At 37.2% G+C, this 14,096-nt stretch overlaps 1 protein-coding gene across 3 annotated transcripts in view; it reads left to right on the plus strand.

Moving 5' to 3' along the window:
* Positions 1 to 14,096, plus strand: part of NFATC3 (nuclear factor of activated T cells 3) — a 91,745-nt gene that overhangs the window by 34,822 nt on the left and 42,827 nt on the right. The window lies entirely within an intron of this gene.

The raw sequence follows: 14,096 nt of genomic DNA on the forward strand, positions 1-14,096 counted from the left end.
TGGCATTTGATTAACAATCCAGGTAATTCTCTGTATGTTTAGTGGAAGAGTAGATGGCTGACTAGAAAAATGAATGGATTTTTTTTAAAAGGATAGGACTATATATTGAACATCTTTGTAATTAATTAATTTATTAGAAAATAAAACTAAAGTGAAATTATTAAAATTATATCTGAGTGTATAAAATACAATATGTAAGTTTTAAGAGTCGAATATTAACTTTAATTTTACTTGAATGAAACATTAAAAAAAATGAACTAAAACTATATGAACTGCTAAATTCTGGATATTGTTCTTCACTTTAAGAGATACTGAACAGTCTTTCTTAAGGCTAAAGAAATTAAATAAATTATTGAGAAATTAAATTTTTGTCTTAGATTTAAATGTTACAAATTGCTCCCTACTCTGAAAAATGAGGTAATTGTCTCTCTTAAACTTCTTCCCCCTGCATTGCCATCTACCTCCTGAATTTTGCTGCTTATATTAATTAATCTTTTCAAATCTGTAGTCATCTCTCTGCCTCATGTCCCACCACTCCTATTGTTTAGCTTAGTTCCATATGTAGTTGGATTCCAGGTTTAGTACTAATTCTTTTTTATTTCTTTTTAAAGTGCTTTTTTTTTGTTTAAATGTTTAAGGAGGGCTTTGGATTCTTTATTCCCTGGATTCTTTCATATATGAAATTATTTGTTGCTTTTATATACTCAAACATCAGAACGGCAATGTTGTAATATGTTGTCACTTATTTTTTTCTCTTAGTGCTTGTCTTACGGCATTGTGTATTGTAGTGGAGAAATTAATTGAGCAAAAACAGTTTATAGCTGATCATTTCCTATACTATCCATATTTTATGATTTATTTTCATTATCTAAACATGATTTATAGTTCTTGACAAACAAACCTTTACATTTTAGGTGGGTTTTAAAATGACTTGCAAGAAGAAATGTCAGTTCTAGAAAAAGAGATCAGATTTATGGTTACCAGAGGCAGGGGGTTGGAAGAGGGGGAATGGATGAGGGTAGTCAAAAGATACGAACTTCCAGTTAAAACATTAGTAGTGGGGATGTAATGTACAGTATGGTGACTGTAGTTAACCCTGTTATATGCTATGTTTGAGAGTTGCTAGGAGAGTAGATCCTAAAGTTCTCATCACGAGAAACACCCTCCCCCCATATAACTGTAAGAAGTCATGGATGTTAATGAAATTTATCATGGTAGTAAGTTTGCAATATATGTAAATCAAGCAATTATGCTGTGTACCTTAAAATTTCAGTACTGTATGCCAATTATAGCTCAATAAAACTGAAAGAAAAAGAAAGCTCAGGAAAACTCAACATAGGAATTTTACCATTTGTTATTAGAACTTTAGTTTACTCTTAAATGAGAGCTTCATTTAGGAGAAGGATTCTTTGGTTCATTCTTTTATCTTTTTTTTTTTTTTTTTAAGCCACACCATGCAGCTTCCGGAGTCTTAGTTTGCTGACTAGGGATTGAACCAGGGCCCTGGCAGTGAAAACACTAAGTCTTAGCCACTAGACCACCAGGAAATTCCCCATTTCTTCTGTCTTTGACTTTTCTTCAGTTCAGTTCGGTCACTCAGTTGTGTCCGACTCTTTGCGACCCCATGGACTGCAGCACTTCAGGCTTCCCTGTCTATCACCAACTCCCAGAGCTTGCTCAAACTCATGTCCATCAAGTCGGTGATGATATCCAACATCTCATCCTCTGTTGTCCCTTTCTCCTACCTTCAGTTTTTCCCAGCATCAAGGTCTTTTCCAGTAAATCAGTTCTTCTCATCAGGTGGCCAAAGTATTGGAGTTTCAGCTTCAGCATCAGTCCTTCCAATGAACACCCAGGACTGATCTCCTTTAGGATGGACTGGTTGGATCTCCTTGCAGTCCAAGGGACTCTCAAGAGTCTTCTACAACACCACAGTTCAGAAGCATCAGTTCTTCGGCGCTCAGCTTTCTTTATAGTCCAACTCTCATTTCCATACATGACTACTGGAAAAACCATAGCTTTGACTAGAGGGACCTTTGTTGGCAGAGTAATGCCTCTGCTTTTTATTGTGCTGTCTAGGTTGGTCATAGCTTTCCTTCCAAGGAGCAAGCATCTTTTAATTTCATTGCTGCAGTCACCATCTGCAGTGATTTTAGAGCCCAAGAAAAGAAAGTCTGTCACTGTTTCCATTATTTCTCCATCTATTTGCCATGAAGTGATGGGACTGGACGCCGTGATCTTTGTTCTTTGAATGTTGAATTTTAAGCCAGCTTTTTCACTCTCCTTTTCTACGTTCATCAAAGGACCCTTTAGTTCCTCTTTACTTTGTGCCATAAGGGTGGTGTCATCTGAGTATCTGAGGTTATTGATATTTCTCCTGGCAGTCTTGATTCCAGCTTGTGCTTCATCCTGCCCTGCATTTTGCACAATGTACTCTGCATATAAGTTAAAAAGCAAGGTGATAGTATACAGCTTTGACGTACTCCTTTCCCAATTTGGAACCAGTCTGTTATTCCATGTCCAGGTCTAACTGTTGCTTCTGGACCTGCATACAGATTTCTCAGGTGGCAGGTAAGGTGGTCTGGTATTCCCATCTCTCGAAGAATTTTTCACAGTTTGTTGTGATCCACACAGTCAAAGGCTTTGGCATGGTCAATAAAGCAGAAGTAGATGTTTTTCTGGAACTCTCTTGCTTTTTCTATGATCCAGCAGATGTTGGCAGTTTGATCTCTGGTTCCTCTGCCTTTTTTAAATCTAGCTTGAACATCTGGAAGTTCTCGGTTCACATACTGTTGAAGTCTGGCTTGGAGAATTTTGAGCATTACTTTGCTAGCGTGTGAGATGAGTGCAATTGTGCAGTAGCTTGAACATTCTTTGGCATTGTCTGTCTTTGGGATTGGAATGAAAACAGCTTTTCCAGTCCTGTGGCCACTGCTGCGTTTTCCATATTTGCTGGCATTCTGAATGCATCATTAACAGCATCGTCTATTAGGATTTGAAATAGCTCAACTGGAATTTCATCACCTCCACTAGCTTTGTTCGTAGTGATGCTTCCTAAGGCCCACTTCACTTTGCATTCCAGGATGTCTGGCTCTAGGTGAATGATCACATCATGGTTATCTAGATCATTAAGATCTTTTTTGCATAGTTCTTATGTGTATTCTTACCACCTCTTCTTAATATCTTCTGCTTCTTTTAGGTCCATCACATTTCTGTCTTTTATTGTGCCCATCTTTGCATGAAATATTCCCTTAGTATCTCTAATTTTCTCGAAGAGATCTCTAGTCTTGCCCATTCTATTGTTTTCCTCTCTTTTTTTTGCATTGTTCACTTAGGAAGGCTTTCTTATTTCTTCTTGCTCTTCTTTAGAACTCTGCATTCAGATGGGTATATCTTTCCTTTTCGCCTTTGCCTTTCACTTCTCAACTATTTGAAAGTTCTCAGACAGCCATTTTGCCTTTTTGCATTTCTTTTTCTTGGGGATGGTTTTGATCACCGCCTCCTATACAGTGTCATGAACCTCCATCCATAGTTCTTCAAGCACTCTGTCTATCAGATCTAATCCCTTGAGTCTATTTGTCACTTCCACTGTATAATCATAAGGGATTTGATTTAGGTCATACCTGAATGGTCTGATGGTTTTCCCTACTTTCTTCAGTTTAAGTCTGAATTTTACAATAAGGAGTTCATGTTGCGAGCCACCATCAGCTCCTGGTCTTGTATTTGATGTCTGTATAGAGCTTCTCCATCTTCTGCTACAAAGAATATAATCACTCTGATTTCGGTATTGACTACCTGGTGATGTCCATGTGTAGAGTCGTCTCTTGTGTTGTTGCAAGAGGATGTTTGCTATGACTAGTGCGTTTTCTTGGCAAAACTCTGTTAGCGTTTGCCCTGCTTCATTTTGTACTCCAAGGCCAAACTTGCCTGTTACTCCAGGTATCTCTTGACTTCCTACTTTTGCCACCCGGTCCCTTATGATGAAAATGACATCTTTTTATGGTGTTAGTTCTAGAAGGTCTTATAGGTCATCATAGAACTTATTAGGTCATCATAGAAAGTCAAGAAATTGACTTCTCTTACCAGGAGAAAAATTATTTACACTTGCTTAAATGAATTTCCTACCCCCAAATAAGGGAAGGGGCAATTCCCTGGCAGTCCATTGGCTAGGACTTAGTATTTCCATTGCCAGGGCCCCGGGTTCCATCCCTGGCCAGGGAGCTAAGATCCCAGATCCATGTGACAGCAGCCAAGAAAAAAAAAAAGATTCCCTAAGAATTTTATAGTTTAAATCATACAATATTTAGGTCTTTTCTCAATTTGAGGTAATTTTTGTATATGGTGTTAGGTATGGATCCATCTATATTCTTTTGCATGTAGGTACCTAGTTTTCTCAGCATTATTTGTTGAAAAGAGTTCTTTCCTCATTGAATGTTAAAAATCATTCCTAGTGATCCAGTGGTTAGGGCTCAGCTCTTTCACTGCTGGGGCCCAGGTTCAGTCCTTGTTTGGAGAAATAAGATTCTGCAAGCTGTGTGGCATGGCCAAAAACAAAACTGAAAAAAAATCATTTGACCATATGTCTAAGAGTTCTATTTCTAGGCTCTGTATTCTACCCCATTGGTCTTGATGTCTGCCTTTATGCTAGTCCCACAGTGTTTTGATTACAGTAGCTTTTTAGTAAATTTTGAAATCTAAGAGTGGGTGTGTTCACCTTTGTTCTTTGTTTTTGAAAATTGTTTTGGCTATTCAGAGTCCCTTGAAATTCCATATGACTTCTGGGATGGATTTTTCTATTTCTGTAAAAATAACTTGGGATTTTTATGCAGATTGCATTGAATCTGTCGATTGTTTTAGGTAGTATTGTTCCAGTTCTTGAGCATAGGATTTTTTCTATTTATTCATGTCTTTAATTTTTTTCAGCAATGTTTTATAGTTTTCATTGTGTTAATTCCTGGGTATTTTATTCTTTTTGGTGCTATTGTAAGTGGAATTGTTTTTGTAATTTCCTTTTCAGGTTGTTGATTGTGTATAGAAATGCAGCTGATTTTCATGTGTTGACTTTATGTGCTGCTGCTTTGTTGAATTCATTTATTATCTCCAGCAGTTTTTGTTTTCTTGGTAAAATTGTTAGTTTTCTGTAGAGAAGGGGCTTCCCTAGTGGCTCAGATGGTAAAGAATTCGCCTGCAGTGTGGGAGACCTGGGTTCAATCTCTGGGTCAGGAAGATCCCCTGGATAAAGGAATGGCTTTCCACTCTAGTATTCTTGCCTGGGGAATCCCATGGACAGAGAAGCCTGGGAGGCTACAGTCTGTGGGGTTGCAAAAATCGGACATGACTAAGTGACTAACACTTTCTGTAGATAAGATTAATCTGTGATGTGATAGAGGTTAATTATGGATGGAACCTTACCTCCTGTTCCTTTTTCTTAAAATGAGGATAATAATACACCTAGTTAAGAGTTAGGGGGATCAAAGGAAATGTTGCATGTAAAGAACATAATAAATGCTCAGTTAAGTATTTGTTGTTGTTTAGTCACTTATTTGTGTCTGATTTCTCCAACCCCATGGACTGCAGCAAGCCAGGCTGCAGTCTCAAATGGTTACATTATTGTGATTCCATTTGTATATGTGACACTGTTAGTAGAGATGGAGACTAGATTAGTGGTTGCCAGGGAACAGGAACTGGTTGAAGATTGTGAATGTAAAGGGGTAGCACAAGAGCATTCCTTTGTAGTAATGAGGCGTTCTAGATCCTGACTGTTACAGTGGTTACTTGAATCTACATATGGGATAAAATTGCATAAAACTACACACATACTTTGTTATACAGTGATAAGTTTTATAAAGGAATAAATATTTTTGAGTCTTATCCTAAATGTTACTGAAATTTAAGATGGCGATTATAGTATTTTTTTCCATAACTAGACTTTGTATTCATCATATACTAAGATTCGTTTCCAGGTAATGACTTTTTATATGATATTGTTACATGCACATTTACAGTTTGAAGCAATTGATATTTTGGAAGTTTTGAACTTTTAGTATCTCTACATTGTATATCATGTTTCTAATATTAATATATTCAGATCCCCTCCCTCCAAGTAAGGTAGCAGAACTGATAACAGAACTCCCCTTTTTGAAGCTGCTCTAGTCTGTCCTGTAGTGACCTTCGGGCTGTAACCCTCCAGCTTTAGTTAAATTAAGCACACACAGACCTTTGCTATGGAAACATACAGAATCATAACAAACAGCTTACTTTCTTCTGCAGCCCAGAAGGTGATCTGAAGAGAAGTGTCCTGATACCAAAAGAAAGATTTTAGAGTAGTGTTAACAGTAACAATAATTTGTTTCCTATAACATATGGGTAACAAATGAGATGGGATGGGATAATAGTCTAATTAATTTGATCTTCTTTTAAAATCCTTGAAATGCAAAGGAGAAGCCCTGTTTTTCCTATGCTGTAGTATATATGATTGGAGCAGATGTTGGCTGAACTATGTATTATGAAATATGTTCCCTTTGAAATTTTATATGCCTGATTACCTTCCTCCATCACTGGCTCATTTTACTATCAAATATAAAGGACAGGTGGCTTATGTCTTTGCCAAACTGGTATTAATATGAGTCATCTAATACAACTGGCATACTTTGAAATGTATTGAATAGTACTTACTGGTATGTTATGTGATATTTGGGTAACTTTATAGATAGTAATAAAGTTTTTAATTTATATTTTCTATTTTAGATTTTACTACTTCATTTAAAGTAATCACTTTAGTGGCTGTAATTCTTATTTAAATAATTCTGTTGACTAACCTGGTGTCATTTTGTTCCACAAATTGTACTCTCTCATTCCAAAATTCATTCATTCACCAATGATTAGATGCCTGTAACATGCTAGGTGCTATACTAGCCTCTGGAGATGACAAAATGGACGCTGTCCTCTTCACAGTACTGTGGGGCAAGTGGTAAAGTTGTTGGTACTTTTTCTTCCACTATGTGAACACTTGGTTCCATAGAGTAATTTGTTCAATGTAGGATTAAACATGAAAAAGCAGTAAGTATAGCAGAAAGGATGGTTAACCATGAATTTGGGGGTAGTTCCTTAACCTTTCTTAGCTTCAGATTCTTCATCTATAAAGAAAATGGCATAAATTCCATGGGAGTTTTAGAATTAAATGAGCTAATTTAGTTAAAGTGTATCTCCACTCTCTATCTTTATTTTTTCACCTCTGGGTCAAAATGAGGAATCTGTTTCTGCATTGTCACTTACCCCATCTGCCTCCATACAAACCAAAAGGGAAAAATGACTGAACTTTATTTGGGTGCATATGTACATCTACACCCTCATTTTTACTATTTCTTCTTTAGTTAGCGATTTATTTAGGCTTTTTTTTTTTCTACTGTAATCATATTGACATTTTATCATTTTATGGAATATTTTCCATTCATTTAAAGCTTTAAAATTTATTAACTTATTTATACCAAGATGTAAAAAGATATCACAACTAATATTAATAGATTTCTTAAATACACAATATTTAAGTATTTACAGGAAACTGCAATTTCCACTTCAATATACTGGATTAAACACGTGTTTACCTTCATTAGACATTAAGCAGTTAAAGCTTAAGCTTGTTGGTTGGAGAAATCATTTTACATAAGAACCAGAAATCATTTTACACTAAAGAACCTTGGGAAGGCTCAAAGGGTTGAAGCACTGATATCTCTGAAAGTGGGGTGTGAGGTGAGGCTGAAAACAGAAGAATTGGTTGAAGATCTACAAAACAAGCAAACGTCACAGTTTTTCCTTTCTTATGTGGTATAACCAAGCGATAACCACTGGCTTACCTTGGGAGAATTTTGGAAATTTATTGTTTAGAGAGTGTGAAATAGAAGTTCTAGGTTCTAGAATAATTGAAGCAGGGTTTGGGGCTTTATACAGAAAATGGTATGGGGCTGAAAGAGGAGGCATAATAAAAGTCTGTGTCCTGAATAGAGAGACTTCTAACTTCTCTTGACGCCTAAAGGTTTATGTTCCCTAGACAGGAGACTGGAGGATTTGCTTTTAGGCAAACTGGTCAAGATAAAATACCTTTGTGCCTCTTGACTTGCAAATATTCTAGACCAGTGGTTCTCAACCCTATCAGACCCAACCCCACTCTCAAAATTTTAAACAAATATTTTATAATACTACTTTATTTACCTGGAATGGAAATGCAAAGATAATATAATCAGCCTACATAATATAATTTTAGAAATATCAATATAATGCTTTAATATTGAGGGAATAAATTTAGAAAACTAAATTATAGCAAAAAGTTATGTTTCAAAATGAAAAGACTTGGTAACAACTGTTCAGTCTCTGAGTTGTGTCCGACTCTGCAACCCCATGGACTGCAGCACGCCAGGCCTCCCTGTCCATCACCAGCTCCTGGAGTCTACTCAGACTCATGTACCTTGAGTTGGTGATGCCATCCAACCATCTCATCCTCTGTCGTTCCCTTTTCCTCCCACCTTCAATCTTTCCCAGCATCAGGGTCTTTTCCATGAGTCATTTCTTCGCATCAGGTGGCCTAAGTATTGAAGCTTCAGCATCAGTCCTTCCAGTGAATATTCAGGACTGATTTCCTTTAGGATTGACTGGTTTGATCTCCTTGCAGTCCAAGGGAATCTCAAGAGTCTTCTCCAACACCGTAGTTCAAAGGCATCAATTCTTCAGTGCTCAGCTTGCATCCCTGTGGACTATACAGTCCATGGACTTCTCCATGCTAGAATGCTGGAGTGGGTAGCTTTTCCCTTCTCCTCTTCCCAAACCAGGACTCAAACCCTGGATTGCCACACTGCAGGCAGATTCTTTGCCAGCTGAGCCATAAGGGAAGCGGTAACAACTGTACAAAACACAATAAAGTAGCCTGATATTTGTACCTACAGCATCACTACAGTGTCGCAGGCACAAAGGCAGATGTGTTGATCAGCAGCCTGAATGCCACAAGTGAGTGGCATTACTGACAATGACATGATTTTCTGAAATGATCAACTCTTGCTTAAGTTTTCTTCAATTTACATGGCAGTTATATTCATGATAAATTCTTATGTGTTAAAACTGTGATTTGGGTGATATTTATATATTCTAAGGAGTTGAGTTCCAAGTTCACAAACTTTTCTGTATAAATATATATACATGATGGGACATTCTGAAGTTCTGGGCAACACAGGCTAGTTCTGCTCTTTGAAGAACAATGATTATCTCATGCATTGATAGGTATTTGAAGAACAGTGAGTATCTCATGAAGTGATAGGAATTTGGATTTCTGGCCCCTTTGCATTAAATACCATTAGTGCACGTCAGTCATCATGTTGCCATACTCATTCATTTATGTATTAACTGTGGCTATTTTTTGTGCAATAGTGGCAGAGTAGTTAAGATAGAGAGTATACTGGCACTCTCATCATTTCACAGTGCTGCTCAGGGAGCTACAAATCAGTGATACAGTTAAAACTTGGTAGTGTTTCAGGAGCTGTAAGTACTGAAACTTTCACAGTGTATACTCATGTTGTCATGATGTCATCGTTCTCATCATGTCAAAATAAGAAACAGAAAGCATTTCAGTCATCCTTTTAAAGCACAGTAGAGTATATAATTTTGTTATTGCGCAATAGTGCTATGGCTAGGCTAAAAGAATGTTTGTCTTACATAGCCTCACATTTCCATCTAGATATCTCAGCATTACCTTGAATATAACATGACTAACATTGAAGACATGACCTTATCTTTCTCCAAATGTATTCTAAATAAGTGACTTCTTTATTTGCTAGGGATACCGTCATTCTCCTGCGTATTGAAGCTCAGAACTTCTAATTTCTTTGTTCCCTTCTCTTTATTGTTCTATATGTAGTCAGTTATAAAAATCCCTTCAGGGACTCATAAGAAAGATTTATTGCATTAATCCATCTTCATTCCTATTTTCTATTCATGTTCTTACTTCTACCCTTGTTTAAATTTTGAGTACACATGATTTTAATGCTTTAGCCTCTTAACTGATTTCCATGATTTTGTCTTTTCTTTCCTAAACAGAGCCTTAATTGCTTTTTATCATGTACTTCCCTATTTCCTATATTATTATGATTAATAGATTTCTACCTTTAAAGGTCTTCACTCTTTCATTAAAATTTAATACATACCACTTTGTTCTTTATTTTAGTGTCACCTATATAATACTGGCTGAAGCAGTGACATTTGATAGAGATATTTTCATAACACATCCTCAATAAAAAGAGGAAAAGGTAGAGTGGTAAACAAGACAGAGTTTTTACCTTTTTGAAACTTATGTGGTACTGAGGCAAACAGATATGAACAAATATATAAAATACTTTTAATAGTAATAAATACTATGAAAAATGATAAAACAGGATAAAGGGGTGAAATACAATGTTTCAGATAGGGTGGTTTTCTCTGAGGAGCTGACCTTTGAGTGCAGGCTGAAGCAATGAGGTAATGTGACGATCAGAGGGAAGAATATTCCAAAGGGATAAAATATTACGTGTGAAACTCCTGAGGGTCCGAATGAGCTTAAGTGGTCCATGCAATAAGGCCAGGATGATCAGAACAGACTGTGGAAGGGAGAGAGTAGGAGAAGGTAAGGCAGCAGATTATCTAGGGCCCAGATCACATAGGACTTGTAAATATTTGTAGGGCATTTGAATTTAGTTCTCAGTGTGGAAGGAAGCCACTAGAGAGTTCTGAGCAGGGAGGTAAAGTTATCCGGTTAATGTTACAAGTTTGTTCTGGCTCCTCGACAGAAAACAGGCTATCAAGGAGCAAGAGTAAGAACAGGGAGAGCAGTTATAAGGCTGTTGCAATGGTTCAGGCTTTATTTGCTTCTCTAAATGTTACAGGACTGAAAAGCATCCTGAGTAAATCCTTTTTTTCTGATAATAGACAAAAAATTTCATGTCCTTTCCTGGGTAGAGGAGGATAATCAATAAATTATGATGTTGCTTGGTTACAGACTCCAGTGTAAAGCCAGGCATGGGCAAGCCTGAGGGAGTAAAACACTCACCTGAAGGACAACATAATCAAATAAATTTGAAACTCTGATTAGATTCCATACTTAGACTCCGGATGCACACTAATAGCTAACATTTGTTGGCTACATGCCAAGCACTATACTAGGCACTCTGTTGATATCATATGTCAGGATACTTTACAAAACCATAATATACAAATAGAAGAGAATTTCTTTTAAGGTTATTGAATAGCTCATAAAATCTCAGGTTTGAAAGCTATGTGGCCTGGAACAGTGTCCAGCCACCCTGCTCAGTTTTGCTCTACTGAAAACATCACTGACTCTGACTCAGCATCCACAGCTTGTAGAGACAGTGCTTGGGTCTGGGCCCTAGAAACTCCACTGCCTTGAAGAGCTCCTCCACTGTGCTTACTGAAAAATAAACTTTATGCAGTCTATATTATCATACTGTGCCCTTGGCAGATTTTCTTCCCAGGGGCACTTAGGTCCAAAAGTAGGAGTGAGGATTGCTGAGAGTATCTCTCTGAAGCTTATAAGACCTCCCCACCAGGTGCCATGTAAACCACCATCCCAAAGCAGAGGAGTCTGACTAAAGCTGCAGTAGTAGAGCTGAGACAGCTTAAGAACTGTGACCTGACCAAATAAAAAAAAATTTAAAAATAGCATGCCTCTTTCTGGAAATAAATATTTTCTACTTCAATTCCTAGAGTTCTTTTATACAAAATGTCTAGTATATGTTAAACAATGCATACACACACAAGGAAGTGTGAACCAGGGCTTCCCTGGTGGTATAGTGGTAAAGAATCTGCCTGCCAATGCAGGAGACACGGGTTCAGCACCTGATCCGGGAAGATCCCACGTGCTGCAGAGCAACTAAGCCTATGTGCCGCAGCTATTGAGCCTGTGCTCTAGAGCCTGGGAGCCGCAACTACTGAGCCATGTGCCACAATTACTGAAGCCTGCACTCCCTAGAGCCTGTGCTCTGCAACAAGAAGCCACTGTAGTAAGAAGCCTGCGCACTGCATCTAGAGAAAAGCCAGTGTAGCAACAGAGACCCAGCAAAGCCAAAACTAAATAAATACATAATTATATAAAATTAAAAAAAAAAAAACTGTGAACCACAGTGAAGAGAAAACAGTCAATAGAAACAGACCCAGAGGTGGCTCAAATCTGGCCCTACATCTGGGTTGGACTTATCAGAAAGAGACTTGACATAACAGTGATAAAAATGCTAAATTAGCTAGTAGAAAAGGTGGGCTAAATATGTGAAGGGATGAAGGAATTCCAGTAGAGATGTGGAAAAAAAATTTTTAATTGAAAGGATAATAAGGACAAAGATACAAGAAAACTACAAGAACAATATCCCTAAAATATATAAGACAAAAATCCTCAACAAAAAAACTAGCAAACCGAATCCAACAACACATTAAAAGGATTATACAGGGACTTCCTGGTGGTGCAGTGGTTAAGAATCCTTGTAATGTAGGGGAGTGTGTTCAATCCCTGGCCAGAGAACAGAGATCTCACATACTACAGAGCAAGTACACCTGCAAGCCACCACTAAGACCCAATGCAGCCAAATAAATAATTTTTTAAAAAGGATTATACAGCATGACCAAATGGAATTTACCTCAAGAATGCAGAAGGTGATTCAACAAATGAAAATCAGTTGTTATAATCATATTAATAGAAAGAAGGCATAAAAACCACATGATCATCTCAATTGACACAGAAAAGGCATTTGATAAAATTTAACAGCTTTCATTAAAAAAACAAAAACACCCAAGCAAACTAGGAAAAGTGGGGAAGTCCTTAACATGATCAGGGTCATTTATGAAAAGCCCACAGCTGACATCATCCTGGTAAAAGACTGCCAGCTTTTCCCCTAAGATCAGGAACAAGACAAGGTTGCTTGCTTTTGTCACTGCTATTCAGCATTTGTGCCGAAAGTTCTAGCCAGAGCTATTAGGCAAGAAAAAGAAATGAAAAGACATCAAAATTGGAGAGGAAGAGGTAAAATTATCTCTATTAACAGATGACATGCTCATCTACTTTAAAAATCCCGAATAATCCCCAAGAAAGCTGCTAGAGCTAATAAATTAGTTCAGGGAAGTTTCTGGGCAGGAGATCAACTCATACTTAAGCAGCTGTGTTTCTGTGTATTTCTATGTGAAAGTTGCTCAGTTGTATCTGACTCTTTGCGACCCCATGGACTATTTTTAGTCCATGGAATTATTCAGACCAGAATACCGGGGTGGGTAGCTAGTTCCCTTCTCCAGGGGATCTTCCCAACTCAGGGATCGAACCCAGGTCCCCACATTGCAAGCAGATTCTTTACTATCTAAGCCACCAGGGAAGCACGTACAGGTGATAAACAACCCAAAGAGGACATTAAGAAAGCAGTTTCACTTACAATAGCATCTAAAAGAAGTAGTTATGAATTAATTTAACCAAGGAGATATAAGACTTGTATGCTGAAAATTATAAAATGTTTCTGAAAGAAAACTAAATGGAAATATAGAAAGTAATTTAAAAATAATATAAAGTAAAAATAGGAACTTCCCTGGCAATCGAGTGGTTAAGACTTTGTTTTCCAGTGCAGAGGGTGCAAGTTTAGTCCCTGGTTGAGGAGCTAAGACCCCATGTGTCTCCAGGCCAAAAAAACCAAAACATAAGATAGAAAGCAATATACAACAAATTCAAAAATAACTTAAAAATGGTCTACTTAAACAATATTGTTTAAAAAAAATATAAAGTAAAAATAAAATCTAAGTATACTTGGAACAAAAATAGACATCCCATTTTCATGGGAAGGAGACTTAATTAAGATATCAGTGCTCCCCAAAGAAATCTACAGATTTAATGCAGTATTTAGCCAGATTCCAACAGTCCTTTTTGCAAAATGAAAAATCGTAGTCTCAAATTCATATGGAATTGCAAGGGGCCTCAAGTAGCTGAAACAATCCTGAAAAGGAAGAATAAAGTTGGAGGATTTCCTCTCCCTGACTTGTAACATACTACAAAACTACAGTATTTTAAGCAGTATGGTGCTGGCATAAAGACC

This window comes from Bos taurus, chromosome 18 (assembly GCF_002263795.3).
Source record: "Bos taurus isolate L1 Dominette 01449 registration number 42190680 breed Hereford chromosome 18, ARS-UCD2.0, whole genome shotgun sequence".
Classification (NCBI taxonomy): Eukaryota; Metazoa; Chordata; class Mammalia; order Artiodactyla; family Bovidae; genus Bos; species Bos taurus.